This window comes from Colias croceus, chromosome 17, assembly GCF_905220415.1.
Source record: "Colias croceus chromosome 17, ilColCroc2.1".
NCBI classification, from domain to species: Eukaryota; Metazoa; Arthropoda; class Insecta; order Lepidoptera; family Pieridae; genus Colias; species Colias croceus.
Window position 1 is genome coordinate 9,393,527 of NC_059553.1, and position 16,191 is coordinate 9,409,717.

General features: G+C 37.1%; 1 protein-coding gene across 2 annotated transcripts in view; it reads left to right on the plus strand.

Moving 5' to 3' along the window:
* Nucleotides 1-16,191, plus strand: part of LOC123699358 (zwei Ig domain protein zig-8-like) — a 176,094-nt gene that overhangs the window by 66,659 nt on the left and 93,244 nt on the right. The gene's annotated exons all lie outside the window — the stretch shown is intronic.

Genomic DNA, 16,191 nt, shown 5'->3' on the forward strand with positions numbered 1-16,191 from the left:
GCTTGATAGTAGTCACTTTCAAAAATGGGCGATGTATCCTGAACTATCAGTAATTATGACTTTGACTGCAACATAATATGCTATAGAGAAAGAACGAAACTTTTTGCTTCCAATATCGGTTTCCCATGTCGTTGCATATTTATTATTTGGTGTGGTTTTTTGTTTATTCGAAAAATATGTGTGACTTTTAAGTTTTAGTATATTTCCACATTTACGGATATGATATAGTCAAGATATAGTAGATCTAGATACATTTTTCTAGTTCTTTTAAACAATATTTTCTTGACACTTGACATAATTCGTAATTAAAATTGATTTACATTTTAAAGATATAATATAAGATACTAATCTAATGTATTAAATTTTAATATAACGACAAAGTTCTTTCGTCACAATCACAATAATTCTTATTAACATCTCCTTTTAATACAGCAAAATAAAATATGTTTCTCCACAAATAACGAAAAGAGTAACAATAACTCACACTCATAATATATTATCGGCACTAAAAGGTTCTCCACAGGGACGGTGATCAAAATGACTATCTTCTAAATCCATAACGAAGATAAAAACATATCAAAAATAACCTTAGCCATCAATAACTGCGAAAAACGTGACGGGACTGTAAAAGGCTGCTCATCTTATCATGTTTTTAGGGTACCATACCCAAAGGGGCTAAAAACCTGACCGTAGAGATATATCAGAAGTCTACAATAGTCTACACAAAAATACTATAAAGCAGAAAGATATAATTTTGTTCTATAATAGGTAGATGTTACGAAGACATTGTTCTGTCCTTTTGCCCCTTTAGTGCTTTCTCTCCATAAGAACCTTCTTTGTGCCTAAACAAAATCGTAAAAACATTGCCGAATTGGTCGAGCCGTTCTCGAGTTTTACGCTTAGCAACACATTAAGCGCTTTATTTTTGTTAATTATAGATTTATGATGGATAAACCCAATCCATTTTGCCGTTCTAGAAAATTAACACTAAACAGTTGAACAGTTTTCATGCTTAAAGAAGACGAAGCAAATAATAAATTCAAATATCCAACATAAGTCATGTTATTGTACTATCCTATCATCGGAAAACCAAAGCTCGATCCTTGGTATGCACGAAAGGCTCCAAATATATTAGTTTGTTTAGCACCGATTTGTTGACTTGACCCTTTGCCTATAGCAACGTTTTAGCATATTACCGTCTTTGTCTTATTTAAATTTCGGGTGACAAGATAAATTTGCCAAGGGCTGCATAATCTTTGAATACATTGCGATAAAACCCTAAGCAATTAGTCAAATTAATATAGATTACTTTCTTTGTTTTTATTTTTGAAATACAATTTCTAAGAATGTTTCATAAATGTTATCGTCAAAAAATAAAGGAATTTTCCAGCCATGAGTAATGTTATTTATATCACGAAAATAAAAATAGAAATTCTTATTTTAATCCAAGTGTATTTCTTACAAATAATACAGTTAATCGTATAAATATATTTCTGAATCGGCCGAATATTTCGTGCTTAGAATTCCCTTTTATCCACAATGTCGGGCTAGAATTATTTGTCCCGAATCAATTCTTAAAGAGATCGTATATAACATATTATCTTCTACCGATAGTCGTAAACCTTAATCATATACATACAAATCTACTGGAATTCTGGATAAGGAAAAGTGATCTTTGGCTCAATGGATTAGGGTACAAATCTCTTTGAGAATTCGCAACATGCTTGAAGATGCGAGCATAAAGCTTGACTATCTATTAATTCTGAATATTTTACTTTAATCAAATAGATTACAGTCTTTGACTACCTTTCTCTGGACTTATATTTACATCAAAAGCACACTTTTTTCATAAAGTGATTAAGTATAACAGACATAGCCAAAACGATGGAAATTCTCAATTGGTAGCATTATATTCTTTTTTTCATTATTTTTATCCTAGACCTACGCTGGACAACTACGTGGGTTAATAGACCAAAATCTACCCTATACTACTTGTAGTTTAACTTTACCTAGAAAATGGATTTATTAATCAACATTGGAATTTGAAAAATAGGTCATGATAATGATTTAAGCAAGACCAGCTGAGTGAGCAACAACTGTCCGTAGCACTGCTGCATTGCAGAGAGCAATATATTTGGCACGATGGGTTCTGCTTCCTTGGCTTGTCAGAATTTGAATTAATAACGCAGAACCTTAATTTGGTCCTCTTTCATTTGGATAGTTTTTCAAGTGAATTCAGATCAATAATTTAAACAAGTACCTAAAGGTTAGAAAATTTACAATCTACTTTTGAAGTGAGACTTCTTTAGGCGCGTTGAGAGTAAAATTTTAAGGTCGAATCATGGCAACAACGGTCCTGGAGTAAAGCGACGATTTTGGTATTTTTTAATCTTGCCAAAGAAGTTTTACTTCTAACACGTGTGCTCTACACACACAGTCTTTTTAAAGATACTTGTTATCCACTAAATTCTCTTTAATGTTACCATTCAATTTATTTACATTACAAGCCGAAAAGACTTGCCATTTTCGTCCATTATTATAACGACTGTTTTGTGAAGCAAAATTACGACGTATTATATCAATCCGATTCCATAGTTTTTCCATTAGATTGTAGCTACCCATTGTAGTCTACCAGAAAATGTGTCCAATGGAGCCGTAATAGAATAGATATTCCAGCCATCTTTGGAATACAAATCGCTCAGACTACAAAGTAATTAAGTAGAAGATCTTTGTCAGGGAGTTGTTCAATGAGATGGTTCGGAATTCCTAAGTTTCGGGAGCAATGAATCTATTATATAATTTGGAATTAACGGAACGGTTTCTTGGAATGGCTTAATTTAAATGGGGAGAAAGTTACAATCACCATATGGAATTCGGGAGTTACGTTCATATTGTCTGACTTATCTAAATTCTTGTTAATGTCCTTGTAAATATGTAATATTGTTGCGTCTGTTATTACAATGTTATGAGGTGTTGGGGAGTGCTCATGTGTAGCAATAAAGGCATTTTCAATTCAGTTTTACGTCGCCATGTTATACAATAATGATAATATCTGCATGGCAATTTTGTCTAATTAACTGCTTATTACGTTTTGAATGGTTTCATTGTATTGTATTCGAGCTGTGCCTCGGTATTTCGTGGTATTACCCACATTGCACCGATCCTATTTGTCTTAGTGTTTTGATATTATATAACCTTCCTCAATTAATGAACTATCAAACAGTGAAATAATTTTTCAAAACGGACCCGTAGTTCCTGAAATTAGCGCGTTTAAGCAAACAAAAAAAGTTTTCAGATTATAATATTAAAAATATACTTGGTACAACAACATAAGAATAACATTGTAACAGAACTAATTGGAAACTATTGCATTATGCAAAAAATTCGTGGAATTCATTATAAAATTCAAATTTTCAGTAATCAGCGCACGTTGTACCCACTTAGAGTGAAATTCCAGCTGCCATATTTTACTAAGTTCCTGAATAAATTAATATCTACCCGCGTTCTGAAATTAATATTTCTTTCAACAATATTTGCATTCTTAATTGGTCCATTCATTTGTACTACAAATTATAATGCAGTTATTACAAAAATTGGTAAATTTCTAACGTTTTCAGTGTGAAATTTTCTTGTTTTTAAATTGGGGTTTTAGCGAAGCTTTTTGCATTTTCACTTTCAGTGACTGTAATTTTTTTTTCTATTTATAGGTTTACTACACTTCATATAATGGTAAAATCTATTCCTTTCTTGATTGTATTTTCTTTCTTTTAGATAATCTACAAAGATACTGAACCATATGTTCGTAAACATAGAGCCTATTTTCCTCTGGATTTATCCCGATGAAACTGGGGTAAGCAACTATATATACAGACACATACATAATTACTGAACAAGAATAAAATCATGACAAATTAATCCTTTATTTCGGCTCTCCTCAAGCTAATTAGGTTATGGTTACCTAATTAATTTTGAACACAAATTTCTCATGACAATACAAAGAAATGAATAGCAATTAGAGGAAATTAGCTCAAATTCGTAGTATGTGTTGTGTTATTTAGTAAATTAAGTTCCGGATAAAGGAGAAGATTGGCGGAATAGGCAGTATAATAGAACGGATATAAGGTACTATGTTACTGCATATTAATAATTTATAGCAACAGAAATTGATTTCAATATTCCTTTATTCTCTAAGAGAATCTTTAACTCAATGAATCTTACCATTAAAGTAAGTACAGGAAGACAAGTAATAAATGTGTATACCACAGATTATAATAATATACTAGTAATTGGAAAGGGAAGATAATTGGTAACATAAATTCGCGCGAAACCGAATTTCTTTCAAATTATGATGTATTCTGTCAACACAAGTTTAAGACACAAGTAATTATATTTTATTCTTTATCTTGTATGTTATAAATACGTAATCGTATCGAATAACTTTAATTACGTCTCCTTAATTACGTTGTGTAATAAAATAAACACTATTATAAAATACCTACTTTATATTTAACAATAATACATTTCAACTCGAAACAATATCCGCTCCAAATCCTCTATAGTAATTAATATCTATACAAATTAACATAGTACATGAATCAACCATCCTTTTGACTACATTCGAGATTCGTTAATTATTATAAGCTTCTGGTTAAATGGTATCAAATTTAATCCTAGCTGCAGATTACGGATTATATAACGTTACATTAAATTGTATGGTGAGTAATAGAGACGGATTAGATAGCCACTATGCTATGAGCTTGAAAGCGTACATGGATGTAGTAAGCCTGGATGGTTGTATGCAATATGCGTTTTTGTATAGTGATATTTAAATGGCATCAAATTTAATCCCAGCTGCAGATTACGGATTATATTAAACGGTATGGTGCGTAATAAAGACGGATTAGATAGCCATTATGCTATGAGCCTGAAAGCGTACAGGGATGTAGATTGTCTGGATGGTTTTATGTAATATGCGTTTTTGTATAGTGATATTTAAATGGCATCAAATTTAATCCCAGCTGCAGATTACGATTTATATTACGTTACATTAAACTGTATGATAAGTAATAGAGATGGCTTAGATAGCCACTATGCTATGAGCTTGAAAGCGTACATGGATGTAGTTAGTCTGGATGGTTGTATGCAATTTGTTAGCGTTTTTGTATAGGGATATTTAAATGGTATCAAATTTAATCCTAGCTGCAGATTACGGATTATTACGTTACATTAAATTGTATGATGAGTAGTAGAGACGGATTAGATAGCCACTATGCTATGAGGTTTCGAGCTTGAAAGCCTACATAGATATAAGTCAGTCTGGATAGTTTTACGCAATAATAAATAATAACGTGAAATAATATGATATTTTGATGGGGTAATGGTAAATGTGTTTGCGTAATCAATGTAAGCATTTTGATCTTTCATACATCAACATGCAAAAGATAATATCTTACAAGGAGATAATTATTATAATGTGCATTAATGAACAAATGCACATATTATTATTTCAAACTGTATAATTGTCAAAATTTAAATAATACTTTTATATGTAAAATACAAACTACAATCATCATTTCACCTGTAACAAAACAATTCTCAGCGAGACATAGAGCTCTATGCATTTTAATTAAAAGTAAATTAAGTACGATATTATCAGTACACCTTATCACGAGATCCCTGAATGTAGCAATTTAGCGGAAACATCCGAATCTCCATATTCAACAGCTCAGCTTAACATTTAAGTGGCTACATCGAAACCTCGCATCTCTAGCTTTTAGTTTAGGTCTGTAGTACACACCTGTGCTAAGAGATAAGAGATTTGATTCAGTATTCACGAGGTGAAATAAGTAATAGGTGGGTGGTAGGTTTTACGCAGAGTGGGCGAAGCGAAGGCATATGAAGCAATTGCCCAGCAAAGCAGATTGTTTATTAAAGATAGATATTTTTTAAATATAGTTTCTAAATCCCTTGGCGAGATTCAAAATATGTACACAAACTTTAAAATTCTATACATACACACAATAATAAGCTTCATTCAAATTTATCATTTAATACCGACCATACCATATAAGTAACTGTTTCATTTATATTTCACCTTAGAATGGCGAAGAACACAGGTTCGGATTCCAAATTTTTTCAAACACCGTAGACCTTAAAATACACCACAAGTTCGACTCCCATATATTGCAGACCCCATACAACCTATAAACACACATCACTAGCAAGTAGCATCAGATATTATAGCTTCCCCTACACTACCAGGTTTATAGTATTTCCCGGAACGTTGTTTTAATTTCGCCTGAATATCAGAGTTGAGGAAATTATGTCATTACGTGAGGAAATACTCCGTGACTGTCTGTACATTTACATATTTTATGGATTACAGGCCGCGATCTGGTCTCTAGAATATTTTATTCATTTTTACGTGAAACGCAAGGAGGAATGTTAATTGTAACATTTTCTTGTGTTTGGTTTTCATAAAGCTCCTCTTACATTTGTATTCAGGATTTCAGTTTTATATTGTACTTGAATATTGAAGACATTTCACGAATTAAAATGCGGTTTTCTAGATCATGCTCTATATAAAGTGCTCTTCAATATTGTTGCTTCGTGATTATCGTTATAGTTACCTAGTAATGATTGTTCTTGTAACTTTTACTTTGATCTCAAACCGTTTCAACTACAATAATGCCCGTTTAATACAGATATTCCTGTTATTAATGACTATTTTACATGTAAGAAATAAATCTTACTATCAAATTTCAATATAACAGGCTTTGTTTGCCTATTATATTATTATGTTTGCCATGTACCTTTAATAACAAATAGATACCTTTCGTGGCAAATCATTGAGCGTATACAGAGTATATTCAGATTTATTCTTACTTTATTTTCAAAAGATTTTTTTTATCCATTATATTTAAACATTAGTTTCCCTGACTGTCTGATTTTCATATAAATCTTAAACAGGTATTTATATGTCGATGTAGACAGCAGTGTCTGCGAAAACCTCAAGAAATCTAGCTCACAGAATTTATGGTCACAGTCGCTTTTACGTAAAATGATAATATATCCCTGACTTTTATGTTTTTGGAAGATATCTCAGAAACAATGGCTGAAATATGGGTCTGATTTGAGTTTATGATAGAAAAACTGTTTTTTATTTGGGCCACGTTTTTTCCTATGGTTTTCACTGAAAATCAGCGTCGCTGTAACCCCATAAACCGCTAACCGCTGTTTGTTACCACACTGAACGAAATAAAAATTGAAAAAGGTTATTATAATATTATTAAGTATCAAAAAATACATGCATATTTTATGTTACCATAATACATATTTTTACTTGATCTATTTTGTTTTTACAAAAAAAAAATTCAACCTCAGAAAAACATATAATGAAAACACTGCGAGGCTACCTTATTTACAATTAATAAACACTTTTTATACCTACCTAAAAATATAAAACACAACACAATAAACAAGGGGTTATATTAAAAACGACCGCCTCTTTGGTACAGTGGTTGACGCGTGAGCGTAGAACCGAGGGGTCCTGGGTTCGATTCCCGGTGGAGACGAAAAAAAAATGTTTCGATCTGGCAGGACACAGAAGGCTGATCACCTATTTGTCCCTAAAGAAAGTCGATCAGTGAAACAGATGTATAATGCATCTGCCCCACTAAGGGACATTCTGGACTTCATGGACTTCATTTTTACACGCTTTATATTAGCTTCACCTGTATGTTTGTTTGTAACCGACTTCTTTGGGCGCGATTTTGACCCACTTTAAACGGCCAGATTTCGTTCAAACTTTGTAAATTTATTGAGGACCGATGACAATACACTAATTTGATAAAATTTTCTATTTTTTAGTTCGGTTTTCTATAAAAAGCGTGTTTTTTAGTTTTTTTTAACTATTATTATTTACGTTTGAGTTTGAGTTTATATTTAAACGAAAAATAGAATCTAAAGCGCTTATAGCCTTGTGATATTAATCCCACCAAAACATTTTCATGTAAAATGTTGCCAAGACTCTCTTATACTCTTAAAAAGTTCTGAGATCTAATGTAGAGCTAAGCCCTAACTTAACAAACTCTATACTTAGCTTATATACTATAATCTATCTCTGCAAACAATTTTATCCAAATTAGATCGGCCATTCTTGCGTCAAAGAGAAACAAACATTCATAAAAATAGTTGTATACGGTAAGATAAATATTAATTTAAACAGTACCTAAGCTGTTTATTGATAGATCATTTATCTTGAAAAGCTATTTCTTTTCAAATTTCAAGTAAGTAGTCTTTAGATTATCGAGTGCTGTTAAGTATCCTTCAAGTTAAGTATTCTTAACTTAAGTTTAAGATGAGACTTCAATCTTTACGTTCAAAATGTTTAAATCATTCAATATCATTATCATTAAATTTTCATCAATTAGTTTTTGGTAGTTAAATACAAGTTATTATTCTAACCTAGTGATAATTTAAAAAACGATTATTTAAAAAAAATAAGCAAAAGCATGAGACAAAGAGAGAGAGACTTTAGAAACGCGCAATAAGGAACTTTGTTCAAAAACATATGAAAGTATGTTTGTTTGTCTTTATTTTACGTCGCAACGGAAATATTTTTGTACATGAAATATTTTTGTCCCATTCCAATTTCATTTGACTACGCGAATGATATGTCACGGGTTTAACTTAACCCTACTAATATTATAAATGCGAAAGTTTGTATGGATGTATGGATGTTTGTTACTCTTTCACGTAAAAACTACTGAACCGATTACAATGAAATTTAGCACACATATAAAGGGTAACTTGGATTAACACATAGGATAGTTTTATCCCGGAAATCCCACGGGAACGGGAACTATGCGGGTTTTCCTTTGCAAACGCGGGCGAAGCCGCGGGCGGAAATCTAGTATTACAATAATATAAGGAAATGCTACACCCGGATTTTTAAATAGCTGTTACACGCTCTGGACATCGAAGAGGGTGGCCCGAAACCTCTGTCCGGAAAATGCTGTATCACTACTATCTGTAACCCTGCATTTAATATTACGAACGGTTTTGGTGACATGTATGCAAGTCTTGATTTTTACAGAGAATTCGTTAGTGTTACTACGATTTGTAAAGTGCAAAATATGTGTATAGGTAGTAAATACGATTAGTTGTTAAGTGAAAAAAAAATGTATATTTAAAACAATATTTGTTATTTTGTGATTTATCTCGCGTGTCTAAATATTAATAATTGATTCTTTTTTACATTATAATATGTATTTCGTATTTGTTAATACTTAAAACTGATTGTGGCTTGGTAAAAAAATACTGGATCAATATTAAAGCAGCCTTTAATAATAAACAAAAGTGAAATGTCTTGTGAATTAATTATTTCACTATAATAATCATATCCGTTTGCTTGTTGTTACCAAAACAACACATATTATAATTTTTTGACAGTCGCATTGAAACCACCTTTCCTTTTTTGAAGTCGGTTGAAAAATATTGGCTTCTAAAAGATAGCCACGGAGTTATATGAGATACAAATCGTTACCCTGACTTCAAACAAGGGAAGCATCGGATTGGGCTTATCAAAGTCGGCGTGATAAGCCCTCAGGGGAAATGGTGATGGAATACTTTTCTTTTAGTTTAACTTTGTAACGTGTAAATATGTATTGTGTTAATTAATTTTCAGTAGGTTCTTTTCAGTTTATTTTTAATCAATTTAAAGAGTTCTTTGAATTATCGATGCTGCATTAGAAGCATCTTTCAACAACTATTCGGTGCAGGTTGATATTGGTTTTTCGACCTGTATGTGTAAAAATGTGAAATTGTTCAATCACTACATAGTATAAAACAAAGTCGCTTTCTCTGTCCTTATTTCCCATTGTATGCCTTAATCTTTAAAACTACGCAACGGATTTTGATGCGGATTTTTTTAATAGATAGAGTGATTCGAGAGGAAGGTTTTAGTGTATAATTTATCAGGTTTTAGAGAGAGCGGGCGAAGGCGGAAAGCTAGTTTTATAATATAAAGTTGAACAATTATTTGACATAAAATTATATGCACTAAAAAAAGCAAGCCAGATTTTAGTTGCATTGTTGAGAAATGTTGTAATTTTGAAGTCAAACAAAACAAGTTCTTAAGGTGAAGGATAAAATTCACAATCATCAAAACAAACAATACATAAAATAGTGTATTTTACGGAATTCACACGTCTTACTTCACCCCTTTTCTAATCCGTAAATGGAACCGACATAATCTTTTAACAATATGGCACTTTTTCCTCAAACTTTTTTGTGAGTAGGTATCCATACTATTTAATATTATAAATGCGAAAGTAACTCTGTCTGTTACTCAATCACGACTAAACTACTGAACCAATTTTTATGAAATTTGGTATGGAGATATTTTGATACCCGAGAAAGGACATAGGCTACTTTTTATCCCGGGAAAATGACGTAATCCCGGAAATCCCACGGGAACGGGAACTATGCGGGTTTTTCTTATACTGCGCGGGCGGAAATTTAGTTAATTATAAAAAAATACGTGTGGCACTCGGAGACTGCCGCGGTAAAGCAATTGCATAGCATGCCTTGAAGCCACACCTCCGAGCCCGTCGAAGTGGGGAGCGTGAGGTTTTTTCGTTACGGAATTTCTCGATTCGGTCCCCGCGCTCAAGGTCCGCGATAGAAGCTATGCAATAGCTTAAAATCTCTTCCATATTTCCCTATTCACTGTGTTAACTATAATAAAACCAGCGTCCGTGTCCATGAATAAAATTCCTGTTACATTAATTAAATAACCAAGAAAGCAGCTAAGTTGAAATTTTGCAGCCATAAATTAACACTACGCATACTTGGCACAAATTCTTGCAGCGATTAAGCTGTTTTATTGGCTACACCGTTATCCTTTATGAGGATAAACCTTTTATGTACTATGAACGAAACTGTTAGTAATTGTTAGGATGAGTGTCAAAGAAATGTTTATGGAAGATCCACTTTAGGTACAAAATATAGATCACTCTAGAATCCTTTGAAGCGACTTCTAAAAGATGCAGTCAAGGCGACAAAGTTATGTTTAAACTTCATCAAAGTGGTTTAAAGAAGTAAGAAAATAAAGAAAAATCATTTGCACAAAACAGTAGAGACAAATTATATAAAATTCATCAGGCATGTACCTACTATACAAACATAAGCAAAAATTTGGGTTTTTATAATAATTGTAAATACATTAGGTTCAGATACCTTCCATTTTAACCCGTCATATCTGTAAAAACTTTTTATAATGAACTGAACTAATTTTCATATACCTAATTGAAATGAAATAAGTAAACAAAATTGATTTAAATTTTAATCCTAAAAGTATGTACCTACCTATACGTTAAAACAACAACAAGGCTTTATTATTCTGTTCAGAACATCTGGGGGCACGGTAGTGCCCCCGCCAAGACTAGCCAAAGAAGAAAGCGAAGCGCACGGGCACTACCTATCTTTTCTCGAAGCGCTTCGACGTTTTTTTGAACCCTCATAACTTGGGTTTGGATTATGCTAGATCAACAAAATTTTCGGGATATATTGTCAATAGCGGACTTATTGAACATATTAAGTTTTAATTACATTAGCTTTTATATTTCAGATTTTATTTTTATCTAAAAAACGCTAATTTCGTCACTGACTCACTGATGATCATCAAAATTCTTAAGGTATTTCCTAATGTCCTAGAAAGCTGAAATTTTGTATGTAAGCTAGTATTAGCACACAAACAACAAAAAAATTATAAAACTTGTAACTTTCATCCCCCAACCCCTTAAACTAGGGGAAGGGAGTTTGTATGAGACCTGTAATTTTAAATTAAATTTTGATGACGCTAGAGGTCTAATATAATAATCTAAAACTTGGTTCCCCTAGATATATATATGTATAGGTACTCCTTGTTAAAAAAAAATATTTAAAAATTTAATCGACATGCAAGATATATCGAGACATTACTTCAGATCAGATCATATAAATATGAATAGAAGTGTTGCGAACGTCTCCTGCCTCTTACGTCCACACAGTAGCTAAAAATAAAAAAAAAATTAAGAATAAGAAAAAATAAGAGAGTGGGCTATAAAAAAGGCGTCTCTGATGTGCAAGAAATACACCCCAAAAAAAGAAGAAAAAAATATAAAATTTTTTTGTTACAAACAACTTACAAAAAGAAATGAAATCCCGCCAAAAACATTTTCATGTAAAATGTTGCCAACCCATGCAGGCTCACCCATATGACTCGCACTGTCAAAAAGTTATCAGATCTAATGTAGAGCCAAGCTTCTAAACACTACACGCCCTAACTCTACAAGGCCTAAATTCACAAACTCTACTCCTTAGTCAAAATATGTGGCTGACCGACCACCGACACAGACACCGACACAGACACAGACTCCGACACCGACACAGACACCGACACAGACACAGACAGACACAGACACAGACAGAGACACAGACACAGACACAGACACAGACACAGACACCGACACCGACACCGACACCGACACATACACAGACACAAACACAGACACAGACACAGACACAGACACAGACACCGACACAGACACAGACACAGACACAGACACCGACACAGACACAGACACCGACACAGACACAGACACAGGCACCGACACCGACACAGACACAGACACAGACACAGAGACAGACACAGACACAGACACAGACACAGACACCGACACCGACACCGACACAGACACCGACACAGACACAGACACAGACACAGACACCGACACAGACACAGACACAGAACCAGACACAGACGCAGACACCGACACAGACACAGACACAGGCACAGACACAGACACAGACACAGACACAGACACCGACACAGACACAGACACAGACACCGACACAGACACAGACACAGACACAGACACCGACACAGACACAGACACAGAACCAGACACAGACGCAGACACCGACACCGACACAGACACAGACACAGACACAGACACAGACACAGACACCGACACAGACACAGACACAGACACAGACACAGACACCGACACCGACACAGACACCGACACAGACACAGACACAGACACAGACACAGACACAGACACAGACACCGACACAGACACAGACACCGACACAGACACAGACACAGACACCGACACAGACACAGACACAGACACAGACACCGACACAGACACAGACACAGAACCAGACACAGACGCAGACACCGACACAGACACAGGCACAGACACAGACACAGACACAGACACAGACACAGACACCGACACCGACACAGACACCGACACAGACACCGACACAGACACAGAAACCGACACCGACACCGACACAGACACAGACACAGACACCGACACCGACACCGACACCGACACAGACACCGACACAGACACAGACACCGACACCGACACAGACACCGACACAGACACAGACACAGACGCTGACACAGACACAGACACCGACACCGACACCGACACAGACACAGACACCGACACCGACACAGACACAGACACAGACGCTGACACAGACACAGACACAGACAGACACCGACACAGACACAGACACAGACACAGACGCTGAGACAGACACAGACTCAGACACAGACACCGACAATGACACCGACACCGACACAGACACAGACACAGACACAGACTCGACACAGACACCGACACAGACACAGACTCAGACACAGACAGACACTGACACAGAAACAGACTCAGACACAGACACAGACACAGACACAGACGCTGACACAGACACAGACACAGACACAGACAGACACCGACACAGACACCACTACAGACACAGACACAGACTCAGACACAGACACAGAATCAGACACAGACACAGAATCAGACACAGACACAGACACAGACTCAGACACAGACACAGACACAGACACAGACACCGACACTGACACAGACACAGACACTGACACTGACACAGACACAGACACAGACGCTGACACAGACACCGACACAGACACAGACACTGACACTGACACAGAAACAGACTCAGACACAGACACAGACTCAGACACAGACACCGACACTAGGGCATGCAGAACCGAGTCCGGTTCCAAGTTTCTGAAACCCGGTTCCAAATCGAGCTCGGGTAGAACCGGGTTACCCGGTTCTTTTATAATACCTCGGAAAAAAAAACGAAATTAAACAAAAGTTACTGTAAAAGTACCTGATGGGCCTTTTATTTTACGCGGCTTGTGTCGGGTTCATACGCACTATGCGGGTAGCCGCGTTGCGGGTAGCCGTCCGGCTGACCGCAAGCACAATTATGTACGTAATATTCATTTCTATGCGCACTGTGATGCGGCTACCCGCAGACCGCTCCGGTTGCTCGGAGAGCTGCGGCCCGAGTGACGGCCAGCCGGACGGTTGCTATACGCACTGTGCGGTTCAGTCTGCGGCTGCCCGCCATTGAGTGAGTGTGTGCACGTGGTTGCAAAATGCTTGCTCTCATCTCGTGTTTGCAAATAAGGATGCACCCAGTACTTCTTTCTTTGCTTTTCTTCTATATGTAACGTGTGTAAATGTAGTAAATAGCTGCAACTTCTTCCATTTCCATCTTTGAAATGGATCGACATGACCGCAAATCGCAACGGTTCTTCAACCGCACTATGCGGGTAGCCGTCCGGCTGGCCGCATTCGCAACCGCATCCTGCGGTCAGCCGGACGGCTACCCGCAATGCGGCTACCCGCATAGTGCGTATGAACCCTTATTTTATTAAATTAATAAAGAAACAAAATTTCAATACTTCTCTTTATTTATCAGTCTTATAAAAGTACCTTGTTATCATAATATCACCTATAAACTTAAACCTTATTCATTAACTGTAAACATGGGCGTAGCCACGGTGGGGCAGGGTGGGGCGCTTGCCCCACCCAGGCTTTGACCTGGAAGGTACCTAACTAAATCTAAAAATTGAATTATCCAGGTACTAACTACTAAGCTTAATATCCGTAAGAAAATTCACACTCGATTCTCGAAAGTCGACAGTCGACACAGAAAATGAGATCAAAACATTAGTATTATTTACCTCTACAATGACTGATTAACAAATAATTGTCATACGCCCAGCGACCAAACGGCTGAAGATAGAGACACATTTTGGATCTATTTCGTGATGTGGTAGGTGAACAATAAGGTGTTTTGAATAAGAATAATTCGAATAACGAATATTACACACGAAAAAAGAAAATAGCTGAGGCTTCTATGTTACATAAGCTGTAAGAAAAATGAGTGTAGTACAGTTAGTTACCCCACTATTTTATCCAATTTCAATTTTGTTTTAAGTTTCACGTTCTAAAGAACGTGTCACGTGAGTTACAACTCAAAAAAATATGGGCCTTAGAAAAAAAAACTTTCAGAAAATATTACACAGAATAAAGTGAGTGTTATAAAAAAGTTTTCAAGGTAAAGAAGATGCCATCGCAAATACCATCGCAAATGCGTTCGCAAGCGCGTTCGCAAGCGCGTTCGCAAGCGCGTTCGCAAGAGCGTTCGCAAGCGCGTTCGCAAGCGCGTTCGCAAGCGCGTTCGCAAGCGCGTTCGCAAGAGCGTTCGCATGCGCGTTCGCAGGCGCGTTCGCAGGCGCGTTCGCAGGCGCGTTCGCAGGCGCGTTCGCAGGCGCGTTCGCAGGCGCGTTCGCAGGCGCGTTCGTAGGCGCGTTCGCAGGCGCGTTCGCAGGCGCGTTCGCAGGCGCGTTCGCAGGCGCGTTCACAGGCGCGTTCGCAAGCGCGTTCGCGCTGGCGCGATCGCAGGCGCGTTCGCAGGCGCGTTCGCAGGCGCGTTCGCAGGCGCGTTCGCAGGCGCGTTCACAGGCGCGTTCGCAAGCGCGTTCGCGCAGGCGCGATCGCAGGCGCGTTCGCAGGCGCGTTCGCAGGCGCGTTCGCAGGCGCTTTCGCAAGCGCGTTCGCAGGCGCGTTCGCAGGCGCGTTCGCAGGCGCGTTCGCAGGCGCGTTCGTAGGCGCGTTCGCAGGCGCGTTCGTAGGCGCGTTCGCAGGCGCGTTCGCAGGCGCGTTCGCAGGCGCGTTCGCAGGCGCGTTCGCAGGCGCGTTCGCAGGCGCGTTCGCAGGCGCGTTCGCAGGCGCGTTCGCAGGCGCGTTCGCAGGCGCGTTCGCAGGCGCGTTCGCAGGCGCGTTCGCAGGCGCGTTCGCA